Here is a 19,194-nt window from a genome sequence, read left to right as displayed (position 1 = left end):
TACACCGTTTATGTCCAAAGTCATGAAAGAGTTATGCCGCCTGTTCAAAATCGAACAGTTAAGAACTTCGGTTTATCACCCCCAAACCGATGGGCTGGTCGAGAGGTTTAACAAGACGTTAAAACACATGCTTAGGAAAGTGGTCGACAAGGATGGTAGGGATTGGGATTACTTATTGCCGTATTTATTGTTGGCCATAAGAGAAGTTCCCCAGTCCTCCACCGGGTTTTCACCCTTCGACTTGTTGTATGGGAGACACCCAAAGGGGTTACTAGACATTGCCAAAGAGACATGGGAGGGGCAGTCTAGTCCTTACAAAGCGGTGATTGAGTATGTTTCTCAAATGCAGGAGAGAATTGCTGCGGTAGTGCCGATAGTGAGAGAGCACCTGGAACAGGCTCAACAGGCACAGCAGAGGGTATACAACCGCAATGCTCGGTTACGCAGCTTTGCTCCTGGGGACAGAGTGTTAGTATTGGTTCCCACTGTGAAAAATAAACTTTTGGCTAAATGGCAAGGGCCCTTTGAAATCTTAGAAAGAGTGGGGCAGGTCAATTACAAAGTTTACCAGCCGGGGAAAAGAAAGCCGGAACAGATATACCATATAAATCTGTTAAAGCCCTGGAAAGATAGAACGGTACTGTCGGCCATCCGAGACCCTCCAGTAAGTCCAGGGCCCTTAGTTCCCGAATTGACAGTGGCAAAAACCCTGTCGGCAATTCAACAGCAAGATGTCAAGGAGTTTCTGATTAGAAATAGGGTGCTGTTCTCTGACGTACCTGGAAAAACCTCGGTCATTAAACATGACATCATCACTGACCCAGGGGTTAAAGTTAATCTAAAGCCCTATAGGTTACCAGAAGCACAAAGAGAATCGGTGTCGAAAGAAATTAAAAATATGCTAGAGTTAGGGGTTATTGAAGAATCACATAGTGAATGGTCAAGTCCCATTGTGTTGATTCCAAAGCCCGACGGGAGTGTGCATTTCTGCAATGAGTTCCGAAAGTTGAACAGTGTTTCAAAATTCGATGCCTACCCGATGCCAAGAGTGGATGAACTGATTGAGAGACTAGGGACGGCAAGGTATTTAACCAGTCTTGACCTAACCAAAGGGTATTGGCAAGTACCGTTAACCGAGAGCGCCAAACAAAAGACAGCTTTTTCAGCGCCTGAGGGCTTGTTTCAGTACAAGATGTTGCACTTTGGGCTACATGGGGCACCTGCTACCTTCCAAAGAATGATGGACATGATTCTAAGGCCCCATAGACGGTATGCGGCTGCTTATCTGGATGACGTGGTCGTTCATAGTCCTGATTGGCAGTCTCACTTACCCAGGGTACAAGCAGTGTTGGACTCCTTCTATAGGCAGGTTTGACAGCCAACCCAAAAAAGTGTTGTCTAGGCATGGAGGAAGTAAAATATCTGGGATACACCATTGGCAGAGGCCTGATAAAGCCTCAGCTCAATAAAGTTGATGCCATACAAAACTGGCCACGGCCTCTGAATAAGAAGCAGGTGAGAGCCTTCTTGGGAATTACGGGGTACTACAGGAGGTTTATACCCAACTTTGCCACCATGGCAGTCCCACTGACTGACCTGACCAAAGGCAAACAAAAAGTCATGGTAGAATGGAGTCCTGAGGCAGAGAAAGCTTTTCAGGAGTTGAAAGTAGCGTTGTGTTCCCAACCAGTCCTGATGACTCCTAATTTTGAAAGGGAATTCATAGTACAAACCGATGCATCAGAAGTAGGTATAGGAGCGGTCCTGTCCCAGAACAAGGAGGGTGAGGAACACCCTATTTTCTATCTTAGCAGAAAGTTGAATGTACATGAGAGAAACTATGCCACAGTGGAGAAGGAGGCGTTGGCCATAAAGTGGGCGTTAGAGGCTCTCAGGTACTACTTGGTCGGAAGAAAGTTCAAATTGATCACTGACCATGCCCCTCTGAAGTGGATGTCTCAAAATAAGGACAGTAATGCGAGAATTACAAGATGGTTCTTGGCGTTACAAACTTTAAAATTTTCAGTGGAACACAGGCCAGGAAGCCAGCTGGCCAATGCTGACGCGTTGTCACGCGTTCATTGTTTGGGGGCTTCAGTTGTTCCGCCCTACAGGTCGAAACAAAGGGGGGGGATATGTGATAGGATCACTGGTAAAGTGGTCTGTGGCAGGTACATTTGTCCCAGATTCCTGTCTTTTGTGTTTTAAACCCCCAGGAGAAAGTCTGTAGTGTAGCAGGCTTGAGTTTCGGCTTTTTGAAAAGCCGGTTTGGGACCTGGGGGTTGTGGGTGAGAGGAGAGGGAGGGCTCCACCCATGGCCTCTCCAGGTTTTGGTTCTCGCAGCCTGGTAACAGGCTTGTTAGTTTTCCACCTGAGAGTGGCCAATATAAGCCTAGTGTGTTTAGGGCTGAGTGTCTCACCTGGGAGAGCAGACAGGGAGTTTGCTCAGAGACACTGGAAAACCTAACTGTGAGTGTTGTGCTGTGCCTTTGTTGCTGGTGAGGGCATTAGGCCCTGCCAGGTTCTGGTAGTGAGGGAACCACCTGTAAAGTTAGAGCCCGGCCAGGGCTCGGTTTTATGTTGTTTCTGTTTTGCACAATAAAGACTGGCGCCGACCAGCTTGTACTCGCATCCAGACTGGTGTGCTGCTTCCCTGCTGCTGTGTGTGTGTGTGTAAGGAAGGAGTCCCCTACCCAGGAGAGGGACCCCCTAACCTAACTGTGTCACAATATATATATATATATATATATAAATATATATATATTAAGTTTTTAACATTAACTGCTTAAGGTCTTCCATCAGAGTTATCACTGTGCTACATCTATGAAGGTTTATTATTTAATTTACTTAAGACCTGCTCACTGTATGATTGAAAATGTATACAGGTTATTTATAAATCAAGAGATTGACCTTTTTTGTTATAAAACATTTTAGTATGTTCAATGCACCAATTAAAAAATTTTTCCATTTATTTTAAATTTCACCTAATATCTGGAAACATTAAGACAAAATATAATTTTAATTGAACTGAAATATTTTTTTTTACATTTTCATATATGCACAATTTGGAACTGTCATGAAATGTCATACTCTGTGTGGTACAGTAAATGTTTTTACTGAATCTATCCACAGCTGATCTCCTTCCAGTTCCATGGGCAAGGTAGGTTTTATGGTTATATGATACAAAGATAGTTTTGTTGCTAAATTTTGTAGCAAAATGTTTGGAACATATCTAATATTGCCCACTTCTCAAAAACCAACAGTGAAGAATGGTGATTAGAGCTTATGCTGTAGGTCTGATTTCATCAGCAGGGACTTGGTAACTTGTTCAATCATAAGGATGGGTGGATGGTCAAAAATACAGGGAGCAAGACAACCTGTATCAGTCTCCAAGAAAAAAACTGAAGTTTCGATGAAAGTACAAATAAACATTGGAGTTGCTCACGAACAGAAGGATGAATGTCATACAATGGTCTAGTGCAGGCCTGGCCAACCTGTGGCTCTCCAGGGGTTGTGAAACTACAAGTCCCAGCATACCCTCCTACTGTTTAGCTGGTAAAGCATGCTGGGACTTGTAGTTTCACAACAGCTGGAGAGCCACAGGTTGGTCAGGCCTGGTCTAGGGAAAGCTCAGTTCTCAATCCTTCTGAGAATGTGCTGCACTGTATGAAAATCGAGGTGTGATTAGAAGCAAGATACAAATAAGGTGTCTGCGCTAATCACTATATATAAAAAACATAGGCTGTGAAAATTTTAAATATTTGGTTTTATTAAACACATATAAAAAAGAACCGCAGTTCAACTCTAGAAACAAATCTGCTTGGAAGATTGTGCTAAAAACATTTGAAAACAGGTTACAAAGCCCGGACATTCTTATCCCAAAAAGTTTAAATCTGTTATTTTTGCAAAATGTGTCTATTAAATAATAAAGTGTGGCGAACCTAGGCTTGTGCAAGTAGCACATTCCAATTTTTTCCTTTATGAAGATGTTTTGTAGCATAAAACAATTTCACAATAAAGAAATTTTTTGGAGTTTCAATGCTTTCAAACTATGGCCCTCATTCAGAGCCACTCGCTAGCGGCAGTACGCTCGTTCCGAGCGATGTTCGCACATCTGCGCATGCGTACGGTTTTTAGTACGCATGCGCGAACCAGTCAGTGCGGCTGAAAATCGTTGGTACGCAATATAGCGAGGGCCTGCTATTTTGAGTGACAGAATGAGGCGTATGTGGGTGGTAACAGGGGAAGGTGCTTGAAAACGGGGAGTGGAGATCCGAACGCAGGCGTGCTTAAAGGTCAAAACGGGCGTTTTAAGGGAGTGCATAATTAATACAGCAGCGTCATTGACCACTTCACTTGGTTTTTTTTAACTCAGAACTGCTCGCAAAATAACGGTTGAAAAAACCAACCACAAGAATAGCGAGCAGTTCATATCCTGTTCGATGTACTCGATTAATCTAATAAATAGCGGACATGACGTATGGTGCGAGCGGCCAGGGGGCGTTTTTAACAAATAAACAAGCGTAGGTTTTGCTCGCTCGTTCAGACTTAGAGGTGTGAACAGACTGCAATGTGCGAACGGATCATTTGAATAGCCACCCCTTGTTTTTGAACGAACGAACGCAAATAGCGAACGGCTCTGAATGAGGGCCTATAATGCTACAGGACGAAATGTCAGTGAAGGATTTGCTATTCGGTAATTGTGAAATAGGCTACGAAGCTACCAATGAATTGAGAGATGACTTGTTGGACCATAAATGGCAAGAATATGAAGGTGAATGATTAAAATAATAATGATAATAATAATAAAAAAAAACATAATAATGAAACAAAAAAGGGTCAATAGAAAAGTAAAATAGACAGAGAATTGGGATCCTAAAAGTGAATCTTCTTTGACACGTGGCTGATTTTAGATGAAGTGCAACAGTATTATAGAATCATAATTAAGCCAAAGTAAAGTGCGAATGTTGTTTTTAATATGTAGCCCATATATGTCTATATGCCAAATTAATTTGACACTCATAATTGGCAACTCTATAGAGAGAGGGGAACTGGGAAACTGAAATAAACATTAAGCCCGCCCAGGACCACCTCTCATCGGAAACAATGCAAGAGGCACCTCCAGGATGTTCTTGTATCCATGTGGCTATTGTATTGTATCTTAACATAGTGTTGTATGCATATGAGGCCCCAGAAGAGCCTAAACACCTTCGGGCATTCTTTCCATGAAGACTGTGGGTCTCATTCAGACCCTGTCGCAAGCACCGATGTGCTCGCAACCGGGTCGATGGGTAGCCCTGCGCACGTGCAGCGGCCGCACTGCACGTACGCAAGCCCTGGAGCCTGCTACAATAGGGGCGGCTGTCGATGTTAATCGGCAGCTCGCCCCATTTTGTAGGCAGGCCAGGGGGGTGGTTTCCAAAACGGAGGCGTTCCTTAAGGAACACCTACCGGTTTGTGGGCGGCCACACTGACATCATCAGTAATGTCAGTGGGGAGCTTCCTGCTCAATCAAAGCAGGAAGCTCCCTTGGGCTTGCGGCTGCCGAGACCCAACCTTAGGGTCTCGTCGCAAGCCCCGATGGTCGCGATGGTGATCACCATCGCGACCATCAACCTGGTCGGTCATTAAGCTGTGGTTGGTAACCCACAGCTTAACTAACGACCAGGAGGCCGCACTTCAAAAATTAAGCGGCCGCCCTCATTCAGAGAGAGCAATCGCTTCTTGCGACCGCCTCTGAATGAGGACCTGTATCTTGGGTGTCAACCTGCACTACTCAATCTCTCAGGTACAGTAGCATCATGACTTTGCGCCACAATTGCCAGTGGACTGCATCGGTAGTGTTGGGTTATCCGGGACGCAGGAACAGGAAAAATGTAATTGATGAGTTAAATTAAAGAGAACACTATGGTATTAGTCAACATTGATGATTATGCCTCTCTGTTCTTTATGATGCAGAGCCAACATGGTGTACCCAGGCCAGTACTTGCAGAGTCACAGCAAGCAGGAGTCCCAGCAAGGATGGACAGGTACCCAACCCCTACATAAGAGATAAGATCTACAAACCATAATACACAGAGAGGGGTTATCTTCCCCTCGAGAATGTGTGCAACATCCTGAAAGACAGGACTGTCTTTGGGTGATGGCTCCACTGAACAGGCAAAAGCTACAAAGAGAAGTACAGTACATAAGACGCAGATGTCTTGCCCAGCAAGGAGATCCCTAGGGATTGTATTATAGTTTATATATTTTTTCATATTGTCTCTTCCATATTGTTTTTGTATTTTGTGTATACTTAAAATAATTTTAAAAAGGTTTTAGCCCTGCTGACGAACAGTTCTTAAAAACAAAGTATTCTGTACTCAGACAGTGTTGGACTGTTGCTTTACAGGCCCACAGATGAAACCAATAGTAAGGGCACACAATATACCGTTTGTCGCTACTAGGCACCAGCAGCATCTCCTACCCGCTTGCATGAGGGGGGCTGCCACTGCTGGTATGGCCCGGCCTGGACCCTGCGGGCAGGCTCCGAGACAGGCGCATGTGCACTAGCGCCGGTGGTGCCATGCATGCGCATAACACCAGCTTCTAGGGACTACAACAGCTGCAGCCCCTGGGAGCCATGTAGGGCTGCCCAAAAGGCAGAGCAGCAGTTTCCACTGGAAGCCGCTCTCTGCTAATCGCAGCCTGGACTGGCAGTCCCAGGGGGAGAAAACACCTTCCCCTGGGGCTGCCTGTCCTGTATGTGACTGGCAGATAGCACTTCCAATGCGAAGCCACTTCCAGTCACAGTGTAGCCAGTGCAGTCACGGACTGCAACTGGCTCACTGAGGTGTCAGATTTTACTAGGGTGGGCTGCAGTCCTGCGGTCCCTAGCTAAAATCTGCCACTGCTAGGCACATTAATACCACTCACTACATTAAATTAATGGTCCCCACCAGCCATAGAAACATAGAAACATAGAATTTGACGGCAGATAAGAACCACTTGGCCCATCTAGCCTGCCCTTTTTTTACCTGTTGGTAACCCCAACCCTATGTGATCATTAGTTCTTTGTAATTATATTCTTATGCCTATCCCAAGCATGTTTAAATTGTTCTACTGTCTTACCCTCTACCACCTCTGATGGGAGGCTATTCCACTTATCTACTACCCTTTACTTTGAAGTAAATTTTCCTCAAATTTCCTTTGAATCTCCCTCCCTCCAGTTTCAGTGCATGTCCTCATATTTTAGTACTTCTCTTCTTTTGAAGAATATCTCCCTCCTCCACCTTGTTAAAACCCATGATATATTTGAAAGTTTCTATCATGTCCCCCCTTTCCCTTTTCTGCTCCAAACTATACATATTGAGATCTCTTAGTCTTTCTTGGTAAGTTTTGTGACGTAGGCCATGCACCATTTTAGTTGCCCTTCTTTGTACAGTCTCTAATGTATTTATATCTTTTTGGAAATGTGGCCTCCAGAACTGAGCACAGTATTCTAGATGAGGCCATACCAATGACCTATACAGTGACATTATTACTTCTTTCTTCCTGCTACTGATTCCTCTCCCTATGCAACCAAGCATCTGACTTGCTTTTCTCATTGCTTTGTTACAATGTTTGCTTGCCTTTAAGTTACCTGAAATAGTGACTCCTAGATCCCTTTCCTCCTCCGTAATTTCCATTAGAGTACCCTCAATACTATATTTAGCTTTTGGGTTCTTGAGACTCAAGTGCATAATTTAGAATTTTTTAGAATTAAACTGTAGTTGCCATGTTCTTGACCATTCCTCTAGTCTAGCTAGATCCTCTGTCATTTGTCTTGCCCCTCCAGGTGTGTCTACCCTGTTGCATATTTTTGTGTCATCTGCAAAAAGGCATTCTTTCCCTTTAACACCATTTGCAATGTCACCAACAAAGATTTTAAAAAGCACTGGTCCAAGTACAGAACCTTGGGGTACACCACTTGTCACAATTCCTTCCTGAGACTGCACTCCATTTACTACAACTCTCTGTGTCCTATTCTGCAACCAAGTTCTTATCCATTTAACCATCTTAGAATCCAGTCCCGTTTTCAAGTTTGTTTATCATTCTGCGATGCGGGACAGTGTCAAAAGCCTTACTAAAGTCTAGATAAGCTACATCTACGCCCCCCCTTGATCTATTACTTTGGTCACCCAGTCAAAACAATCAATAAGATTTGTTTGGCATGATCTCCCACTAGTACACCCATGGTGTTTGGGATCCTGTAAATTGCTGGATTTGAGATGTTCCACAAGTATTTATTTTAATAGTGATTCCATTACTTTCCCTGCTACTGATGTAAGGCTCACTGGTCGGTAGTTACTTGCCTGTTCCTTGTTTCCGTTTGTGTGCAGTGGGATGACCATGACCTCTCTGTGTACCCCCTGCACAGCCAGGGGAGGCCTGGCCCATGATGATGGGCACCATAAATACCTTGCAAGCATAGACACTGACCGCTGGGGCTGACAGTCACTCCTCCCCCCACATGTTGTTACGTTTAATCTGCAACTTTCAACACATGGTTTATCAATTCCTTTGCGACAAATGTAGTCACCTAGCATTCCTGGTACACTTTGGCCAGCTCTTTATGTGGTTGATGCAACTAAGATGCAATAGTTAGAAAAATGAAAGCTTTGCGAACCGTGTCCTTGACAGAGAAGGTGGCCCACCCGCAGTCACGCTGCCCAACTGCCCGCTGGTGGTGGCTCCTACAGCCGGTGCCGTGTAATAATGATTTTTTTTCTTTGGAGACCCATTGACAATGAAGTCATAGCATGCCACTGAAAAAGAGGAGCCACGTTGCTTGAGGAGGTAAGTGTGGGGGCTGGCTGGGCTGGGGCTGGAGAGAAGAGTTCGACAAAGCAAGGCTGGGCAGGGAACACAGAAGCAAGGCTGGCTTGAAACACAGAAGGGTGGCTGGCTGGAGACACAGATGGGGTCTGGCTGGGAAGACAGAAGAAAAGCTTGCAGGAGACACAGAAGGGGGCTGACTGGAGAGACTGAAGGGGAAATTGGCTGGGGAGAGAGAAAGGCACTGGCTGGAGACATAGATAGGGGTCTGGCTGAGGAGACAGAACAGGATCTGGCAGGAGACACAGAAAGGGGGCTGGCTGGAGAGACAGAAGAGGAGCTGGTAGGAAACACAGAAGGATGGCTGGCAGGAGACACAGAAGGGGGCTAACTGGGGACACATAAGGGGGGCAGGGAAGAAAGAAGGCAAGTTGGCTGGGGAGACAGGAGGGGAGTTGGCTGGGGAGACAGAAGGACAGCTGGCTGGAACAGGAGAGAAACAGGGCCTGATTCAGACCTGTTCGCTAGCAAGCGATCGCTCGAAGCGAGCAATGTTTGCAAAGTGTGCATGCATATGCATCGCAGTGAGCGTGCGCGAACTAGTCCAAGCGATCGGGAAACTCTCGCTCACCCAGCAGAGACAGCCCAGCTGAATGAGTGACAGGTCAAGCCAATTGTGGGTGATAACAGGGGCAGGCCTCTGGAAACAGGGGAGTGGAGGTGCGAACGCAGGCGTGCCTGAGCATCTTAACGCTGTTTCCGAGGCGTGCATAATTAACAAGCAGCGTCATAGTACACATCACCTGGCTGAATTATACACTGAAGTGCTTGCGGTAAGGTACAGTCAACAGCAAGTGCTGCGGTCAGTTTCCGATGGAACCCGATGTACCGGTAGTTGCATACACTTCCTGGAGATGATGTTCGCTAGTGGGCATCTTAAGACATGATGGTGGGCGTCTGCGTACACAAAGTGATCGCACGCCAAGACATAGTGGGTGTGCTTATGCCTTGCCGTGCAATCGCTTGCTTTGACGTCACTTAGCTGAATTTGCATACGCTGGGAGCGAGCGTCCGCATCCAGCGACCGGGTCTGAATCAGGCCCACTGTCGGCTGGAGTTGCAGAAACACGGGGGGTACCTATTTTGTCAGTCCCAGGCCCCAACATTTTTAATGGCGGCCCTGGCCAGAACAAATATAAGAAAGGTGATGGGACATTAAACAGAAACTACCTTTGAGATGACTATATTGTTTTACAGACTCTTTGTTTGCTCTAAAATTATATATGAGTTCTATCTGTTTACTTAAAGTTACGTCAGTGTTTAAAAAATTTAAATCAGCAAAAGTTACTCCTACAGTACGTAAAGTGATAAAGGGGAAGAATGTAAAGCTTGAGATACTGTAAATTTGTCTGTATTCTGGTGATTTCCAGGTGAGTTAAAAAAACGTACTGTATATATGTAATAGGAGGTAAATCCTGTAAAATCGCCAGAAAACCATGATTTTGGAATGCAAGCAGCTGTCCTGATTTTTTTCTTAAGTGTTTTGGTTACAAATTGATGGACGTAATAAACTGAGAGTTCAAAAATCAGCACCAAACATGGCAAAAAAAATAATTGCCAAACAATAGAGGCACATCTGGATGGTGACATGCATCAAATTGCGCCCCTGTGGACTATTGGCACACAGGAAGAAGCCTATTAACACCCAGGAACAATCCTATAAAAACCTGGCCACATACACTTTCAATTTAAAATGAACAAATGTCCAATTACAGTAGGAAGGCATTCATAAGGAAATTATTATTTTTTTTCCTTCTAAAACAAATTTCTTTAGATTCTCAAATTAAACATTATCAAATGTACTGTACATGGAACACAGAAAATGTCCTCTCCTGTGCTCTCCCCTGGTTTTCACACTCAGGGTCGGCAACAGAAATCTGGAGTCACGGTACACCAGCACCCCTGACCACACCACCTTCAATCCCGCACCCACACATCCCTCCCCTGCATGTGTGATATGTGAAGCATGATAATGTTAATTGAAAGATATGTCAGCCTTTAAATAAATAAAAAATACATTATGACTTACCACACTGTCTCTCTGTTACTGATAATGCAGGCTGTAGTTCTTGTCTGCCGTCTCTTCCAAGGTTTTGTTGACAGTGCTGTGGATGTCTCAGGGGTAGGAAGGAGGGTGTCTGCAGCCAGCCATCCTTAGTCCTCAGTCCCTCATCACCTTCCTCAGCCCTCGGCCTCTCATCACCATCCTCAGCCTCTCATCACCATCCTCAGCCTCTCATCACCATCCTTAGCCCTCAACACAATTCTCAGCCATCATCACCATGCTCAGCCCTCATTGCCATCCTCAGCCCAAAAGATCCTCATCTTCCTCAGCCTCAAACCCTCATCACCGTCCACAGCCCTCACCACCATGCTCATCCCTCATCACCTTCCTCAGCCTCAGACCCTCATCACCATCCTCAGCCCTCGTCACCATGGTCTGCTCTCATCACTATCCTCAGCCCAAAAGCCCCTTATCACCTTCCTCAGCCTCAGACCCTCATCACCATCCTCAGCCCTCATCACCATGGTCTGCTCTCATCACCATCCTCAGCCTAAAAATCCCATATCACCTTCCTCAGCCTTAGACCCTCATTACCAATCTCAGCTAGCAGCACCTTGCTCAGCCCTCATCACATTCCTCACATTCCCCTTAGCATCATACTCAGTCCCCACCCCCTCATCACCTTTCTCAGCCCCAATCGCCATCCTCAATGATAACCCCATCACTTTTCTCAGCCCCATCACCATCCTCAATGACAGACCCCATCACCTTCCTCAGCCTCATCACCATCTTCAGTGACAGCCCCATCACCTTCCTCAGCCATCATCACCATCCTCAGCCTTCCATCACCATCCTCAATGACAGCCCCCACCACCTTCCTCAGTCCCCAAACCCCATAACCTTCCTTAGCCGCTCACCTCCGCAGCCTGTTGAGTCAGCACGGGCGACGACGATGTGCGGTGATGTGACCTATGATGTCTCGCCCTGCATCGCTGACTGCAAGGTCATGCCCAGCTTAGGCCATGCCTGAGCCACCTATAAGAGCCCAGCACTGCCCAGGCCAGGCTACAAGGGAGATGCACGGTGGGTATGGGACCTGGTGGTGGCGGCACTGCATCCACTATGGTGCGGCGCCCTTGTGCAACCGTCCAGCTGGAATGGGCCTCAAACCGGCCCTGTGACCAAGTAATGGGGGCCAGCTTGATTTTTTTTTTGCCTAGTTGCGCGGTGCTCGCTGGAGCAGTGAGTCTGCAGACCAGTTTTGTGCCTCTCTGAATCTCGGGCCCCTATGGATCTCAGGGCCCTGTACAGATGTACCCTTAGTCCCCTCCTGCCACTGTGCCTGCTCACACTCCACCTGGGTGATGGGTGGATGGTGATCTGGCATAGTTCCAGTTTGGTTGCTTGAAGTTGATGTTACTGCAGCAGGTGGATTCTGCATAATTGTGCTCCTCAGCATTAAATAGGGTCCGATTCAGATCAAACAGCCAAAAGTCCAGTCACTGTAACTTATTTGCAATGTGCATTTTAGTGTGTTGTGCTATACTCATTGTTCATGTGGATGGAGATGGACTTAATTTTATTGTTTGGTCCCCCATAAAGTAGGCTAGTAGACTATGGAACTGATCTACTGTCCCATGGATGGCCCTTGTAGTTGGTCTTGTGGTTGGGGATGAGACATGGGGGAGATATATCAAACCCTCGATAGAGAGAGAGATAAAGTGGAGGAGTTGCCCATAGCAACTAATCAGCTTCTAACTGTCATTTTATAGATTCTTACAGTTAATGATAGCTGGAAGCTGATTGGTTGCTATAGTCTACTTCTCCACTTTATCTCTCTCTAAGGTTTAATTCATCTGATCTTTCCCATCTACTGCATCTCCTGTGGTTTCTCTTATGCAGGGATTCCTCCTGAACAAAGGTAAGCATGCTGTCCTGCTGTTGGTCAGGATCAGTGTTGGGGATGTTTCTTTAGTCCAGGATGAACCAGTGAAGGCCAGTAAAGATAAACACAAGTGTAAGTATCATATTTCCCTGGAAAACATAGTACCAAGAACATGCCTACTGTACTGGAAGGTCACAGAAACTTTGGGATTTTATATGTTTCAGCTGCACTCCCAGGAGAACAAGAATCCCGCCTTGATCATACCTAGTTCCAAGTCTATTTGACAGGTGAGGTCTTGAAGACAACAATCCAGGCAGCTGCCTTAATTTTAAACCGAGTATCCACTGAGTGATGCCGACAATCATGTCATTAGACGGTATTGGCAGGGCTCATGATGACAACACAGATACATGTTTTTAATGAAAAAAAATGAATGTTTTCTTCAACAAATTCACTGGATCTGCACGGTCCTGAGATGACAACAGAATAGGAGGACAGTTACTATCCTCCTTAAATATGCGCAGGAGAGGACTTGTGATGTTACCACCGGCGACGGCCAGTCACACCCTACTGGCATTGATAGATAGGGGGAGACCCTAAGAGAAAACAGCCATTGCATTAGATTTAGGGTTCATTTCCCTTTGAGAAGTAGACCAATACATTTATAGACAGTAGCGGACATTCACTAATGGTGGTCCAATTTAAATAATGATGGGTGTCCATTTAAATATGGACACCCAGGTATAGGGCTGGTGTATGTGAGTGCTAAAATAGTACAAATCCATTGCGGTCATCAGTAAAATAAACACTCTCTGTGGGAACAAAGCAGATGCACGGTATGCAAACGTTTTATACAGCACCTTCCATTTGTAATGACCCAATCGTCTTCTTCAAGATAGTCAGATACTGTTGTATTAAAGAGCCATTTCCATGTGTTAGGTCTCACTTGTTTGTATTAATTAGCACAATTAGTTGGCAGCTGAATACCATAGATCCACCACAGCGGTTACTTGTCATGCACTCTCCAATAAACCAATTTCTAAAGTCTTCATTCACACTGAACAAATTATCCTGATCAGCGGGCAGGGAGCAATCACTACCTGTAACTAACAATAGCTCTGTCTTCTCTATAATCCCAAAATAATTACTCAGGGAAATTGAAGTATTTACAAAATAGCTACGAAATAGGGACGGGCCAGATTGGGATGGGGTTTTTGCAGCATTTTGTTAAACAACATAGATTGCTAGAAAAATGCAAAAAATAACATTGTTGTAAAATGTATGACTTATCGCACTGCAAAGCTGTTCAAATTCGCATTTGTAAGGCATGATACTTCAACACACACTGTGCATGACAGAAATACCCCTTTTACACCAGAGCTAAAACCCGGGTTTTTGCAGGGTTAACCCGGGCTTTCAAAACAGCATCAATTCTTCTAGGTACACTTGCACAAAGTCAGGGATTTTGTAGGATTATAGTCAGGTGTATGATTAAACAATCATATCAAACAGGTGATAATGATCATCATTTTCATATGTAGGTTGAAACACAATCATTTACTAAAACAGCAACAGCTGTGTAGGAGGGTTAAAACTGGGTGAGGAACAGCAAAACTCTGCTGCAAAGGTGAGGTTGTGGAAGACAGGTTCATGTCACAGGTCATACACCATGGCCCGGGCCAAAACTAGGATTTTTGTCACCAGGGGCAAGACAGTAATTTGGAGCGCCCCCCCTGGTATTTCTCCCATAGTAATGCCCCCTGCAGCAGTGTCCCTGTAGTAATGCCCCCTTCAGCAGTGCACCTATAGTAATGCCCCCTGAGGTAATGCCCCTGTAGTGGTGCCCATATAGTAATGCCCCTGTAGTAGTGTCCATATAGTAATTTCCCCATAGTAATGCCACTGTAGTAGGGCCCATACAGTCATACCCACATTGTAATGCCCCTTTAATAGTGCCCATATAGTAATGCCCCTGTAGTAGTGCCCATATGGTAATGCCCCATAGTAATGCCCCTGTAGTAGTGCCCATATGGCAATGCCCCCATAGTAATGCCCATGTAGTATTGCCCCTGTAGTAGTGCCCCTATGGTAATGCCCCTGTAGTGTCATGATGTCTCTCCCATAGACAGAACTCCAGCCTGGTTACCGCGGCGCTGCAGGGAAGGAGCCAGGCGCCTGCTGGTAATAAAATCTCAGTGGGCTTCCGGCTTGCAGCTCCCCTGTGGCACCTGGCTGGAGGACACTGGCGCCGGGTGCAGCAGTGCACCCGGTGCACGTGAACCTCTAGCCCCCCCTAGTTGCCGCCCTGCCATGGCACAACTGAGCACAGCAGCAAGACACAAGGTAGTTATACTGCATCAGCAAGGCCTCTCCCAGGCAAAGACTTCAAAGCAGACTTAGATCAAGTTCTTTTAAAGAAGCACAAAGAAACAGGCAACATTGAGGACCATAGACTCAGTGTTCGGTAAAGGAAATTTAGTGCAACAGATGAAAGACATATCATGATGGTTAGATCAGTGCTTGAAATGTGCCAGTATACTATGGTATGGTATACTGGCACTTCAAGCACTGAGCTGCCCAGCAGCTGATCTGGTGCTGGCGCTTTGTCGGGTTGTAGAGATCCCACCGCTGCCTTATCTACTGTATATGCTGGGCACGTGCTGAGACTTTGTTACATCACTGCAGCCGGAGGCTGGAGCTCACTCATGAGCTCCACTTTCCAGCTCCCACAGTGCATGTTTGGAGAGTTGTCATGGGCACTACTACTGTGGGCATTGCATAGGGGACACTACTACTGCGAGCATTGCATAGGGGCACTACTACTGTGGACACTGCATAGGGGGCACTACTATTGTGGATATTGCATAAGGGGCACTACTACTGTGTACACTGCAGAGGGGCATCTACTACTGTGGGCATTGCATAGGGGGCACTACTACTGTGGACATTGCAAAAGGGGCACTACTACTGTAGGCATTGTATAAGGGGCACAACTACTGTGGGCATTGTATAGGGGGCACTACTGTGGGCATTGTATAGGGGCACTACTACTATGGACATTGCATATGGACACTACTAATGTGGGCATTGCATAGGGGGCACTACTACTTTGGACATTGTATAAGGGGCACTCTTACTGTGGGTATTGTATAAGGGGTACTACTACTGTGGGCATTGTGTAGGGGGCACTACTACTGTAGGCATTGAATAAGGGGCACTACTATTCTGGGAAATTTATAGGTGGCACTACTACTGTGGGTATTGTATAAGAGGCACTACTATTGTGTGGCATTATGTGTATAAGGGGTACTACGGTGTGGTACACTACATTGATGCACTACACTTAATTGGATCCCCCCTTTTGAGTGGCTACGCCCCCTTTTCAGGTGCATGCATAAGTATAACCTTAGATTTTTCATACCCCCACTTCAAAATTCCCACTTCGACCATTGACTATAACATTCATTTTCCACACACATGAATGGTCTCAGGATGCTTTACTGTTAGCATGATACAGGACAAAGACTTTTGGAGGATGGCCTAGTGTCAAGAAGGGCAGCAAAGAAGCCACTTCTCTCCAGGAAAAACATCAGGGACAGACTGATATTCTTCAAAAGGTACAGGGAGTGGACTGCTGAGGACTGGGCTAAAGTTATTTTCTCCTTTCAGATTGTTTGGGCATCTGGAAAAACGCTGGTCTGGTGAAGGAAAGGTGAGCGCTACCATCAGTCCTGTGTCATGCCAACAGTAAAGCATGCTGAGACTATTCATGTGTGGGGTTGCTTCTCAGCCAAAGGAGTGGGCTCACTCACAATTTGCCTAAGAACACAGCCATGAATAAAGAATGGTACCAAAACATCCTCCAAGAGCAACTTCTCCCAACCATCCAAGAACTGTTTGTTGTCGAACAATGCCTTTTCCAGCATGATTGAGCACCTTGCCATAAGGCAAAAGTGATAACTAAGTGGCTCAGGGAACAAAACATCGAAATTTGGGTCCATGAACGGGAAACTCCCCAGACCTAAACCCCATGAGAACTTGTTGTCAATCCTCAAGAGGCGGGTGGACAAACAAAAACCCACAAATTCTGACAAACTCCAAGCATTGATTAGGCAAGAATGGGCGGCCATCAGTCAGTATGTGGCCCAGAAGTTGATTGACAGCATGCCAGGGCGAATTTCAGAGGTATTGAAAAAAAAGGGTCAACACTGCAAATATTGACTCTTTGCATAAACTTAATGTAATTGTCAATAAAAGACTTTGGCCCTCATTCAGAGCCGTACACCTCTGAGCAGAGCGCACGCTCTGAATGAGGGCCGCCCTCCATAATTATGGAGAGTCCTCCTGGACGCTCGTATAGCTATGGGTCACCACCCACAGCCTATACGAGCGTGCAGTTTGATGGCCGCGATGGTCGTGACCATCGCGACAATCGCCACTGCGAGCCGGACCCTGCGGTTGAGGTTTTCAACCGCAAGGACCGGAGTGATTTTGGCTTTATCAGAGCCAAAATCACTCCCACTGACATCACTAGTGATGTCAGTGGGCCGGCTTCTGACGGTAGGCGTTCCCTTGGGAACGCCCCCGTCAGGGAGGCACGCCCACCAAAGGGGGCGTGCTGTCAATCAACATCGACAGCACGCCCCCTTTGATCAGACACAACGAGCGAAGGAAAGTCCTTCGCTCGTCGCGTCTGGCGCATGCGCACGACGGAGCTCCCTCCGTCGTGCGCATGCTCAGTGCAGACCATCAACCCACTTGCGAGCGGACAGCCGCTCGCGAGTGGGTCTGAATCAGGCCCTTTGACACTTATGAAATGCTTGTAATTTTACTTCAGTATACCATAGTAACATCTGACAAAAAGGTCTAAAAACACTGAAGCAGCAGACTTTGTGAAAACCAATACTTGTGTCATTCTCAAAACTTTTGGCCATGGCTGTACACACCCCGATGGTCTAAAACTGACACTGGGGGGATTAATCATTACTATTACATGAAGTACCTCTATTGGACTGCCTAAAAATTGTACATTAATAGTGTTCTTTCACAGTTATTATTGGTGCACCCCAAGATTGTTTTAATATCGTGAGTGCAAATATTGTTTACATAAATAAAAAAAAAAAAATATATATATATATATATATATATATATATATATATACTGTATATATATATGATATTGTAGATGTCCCGAGCGCCAACAAGAGAAAAATTAACACCCTTGTAACCCTTCCAGGTGTTTTTAGTATTATTTGTAGTAGATATTAGTGTATTGCACTCCTCAGTTATACTAAGTGTCAGCTCTTATCAACAAAAAGGATGGTGGTGGCTAACCACCATAAGTGAAATTAAAATAGTGTACACAGGGGTTGAAAGGTCAGCGACAAAAGTGCTTATTACACACTATTTAAATATTACAATGAGTACATGAAAAAACTTATTAATTCATATATAGTGTTTCAAATGAATCAATAAATATACTAAAAGAACTAAAAAACACCTCAAGCTCATATATAAGTGCAAGTATAGGTGCATAAAGTGCTACATGAATAAATACATAAATAAAAATATATGCTGGCCTTCAACCAATAATAAATAGTTAAAACAAGTGAATGAATAAGTGGTTAAAACAAATCTTTATGATAGGCTTTTTAATGTACTTTGTTTATGCTTTTATTTCTTTAAGTGTCATGTTTGTGAATTAAATTTATATATTTTTTTATCAATTATGCATTGCCCCTTATTTTAGTTAAGGCATTGTCCTTGGGTTCACTATCCAATTACTAAGCATTTTTTAAGCACTGATTCATTCACTTGTTTTAACTATTCATTATTGGTTGAAGGCCAGCATATATATTTATTTATGTATTTATTAATTTAGCACTTTATGCACCTATACTTGAACTTATATATGAGCTTGTGTTTAGGTTTTTTTTTAGTTCTTTTAGTTTATTTATTGATTCAATTGAAACACTATATATGAATTAATAATTTTTTTCATGTACTCATTGTAATATTTAAATAGTGTGTACTAAGCACTTTTGTCGCTCACCTTTCAACCCCTGTGTACACTATATATATTAGAGATGTGCGCCGACCCCTGTGTTTTGGTTTTGGATCTGGATCTCCCCTGGTTTTGGATCTGGATTGGTTTTGTCAAAACCTTTTGTTTTCGTGTTTTGGTTTTGGATCTGGATTTTTTCTTAAAAAATAAAAAAAAACAGCTAAAATCACATAAAATGGGCCTTATTTTGTTCCTACGGTATTAATAACCTCAATAACATTTATTTCCACTCGTTTCCAGTCAATTTTGACAACCTCACAGCTCACAAGGGGACTGGGAAGTGTGCTTTCCAAAAATAAATAAACAAATTACTTAAATAATGCTTTGCAAATCTTCTATAAACTGGCATTTCCGAACCTGTAGAAGGACATAAAAAAAACATAG

This window comes from Taudactylus pleione, unplaced genomic scaffold (genome assembly GCF_031769625.1).
Source record: "Taudactylus pleione unplaced genomic scaffold, aTauple2 ptg000571l, whole genome shotgun sequence".
Classification (NCBI taxonomy): domain Eukaryota; kingdom Metazoa; phylum Chordata; class Amphibia; order Anura; family Myobatrachidae; genus Taudactylus; species Taudactylus pleione.
This window is presented reverse-complemented; position numbering follows the sequence as displayed.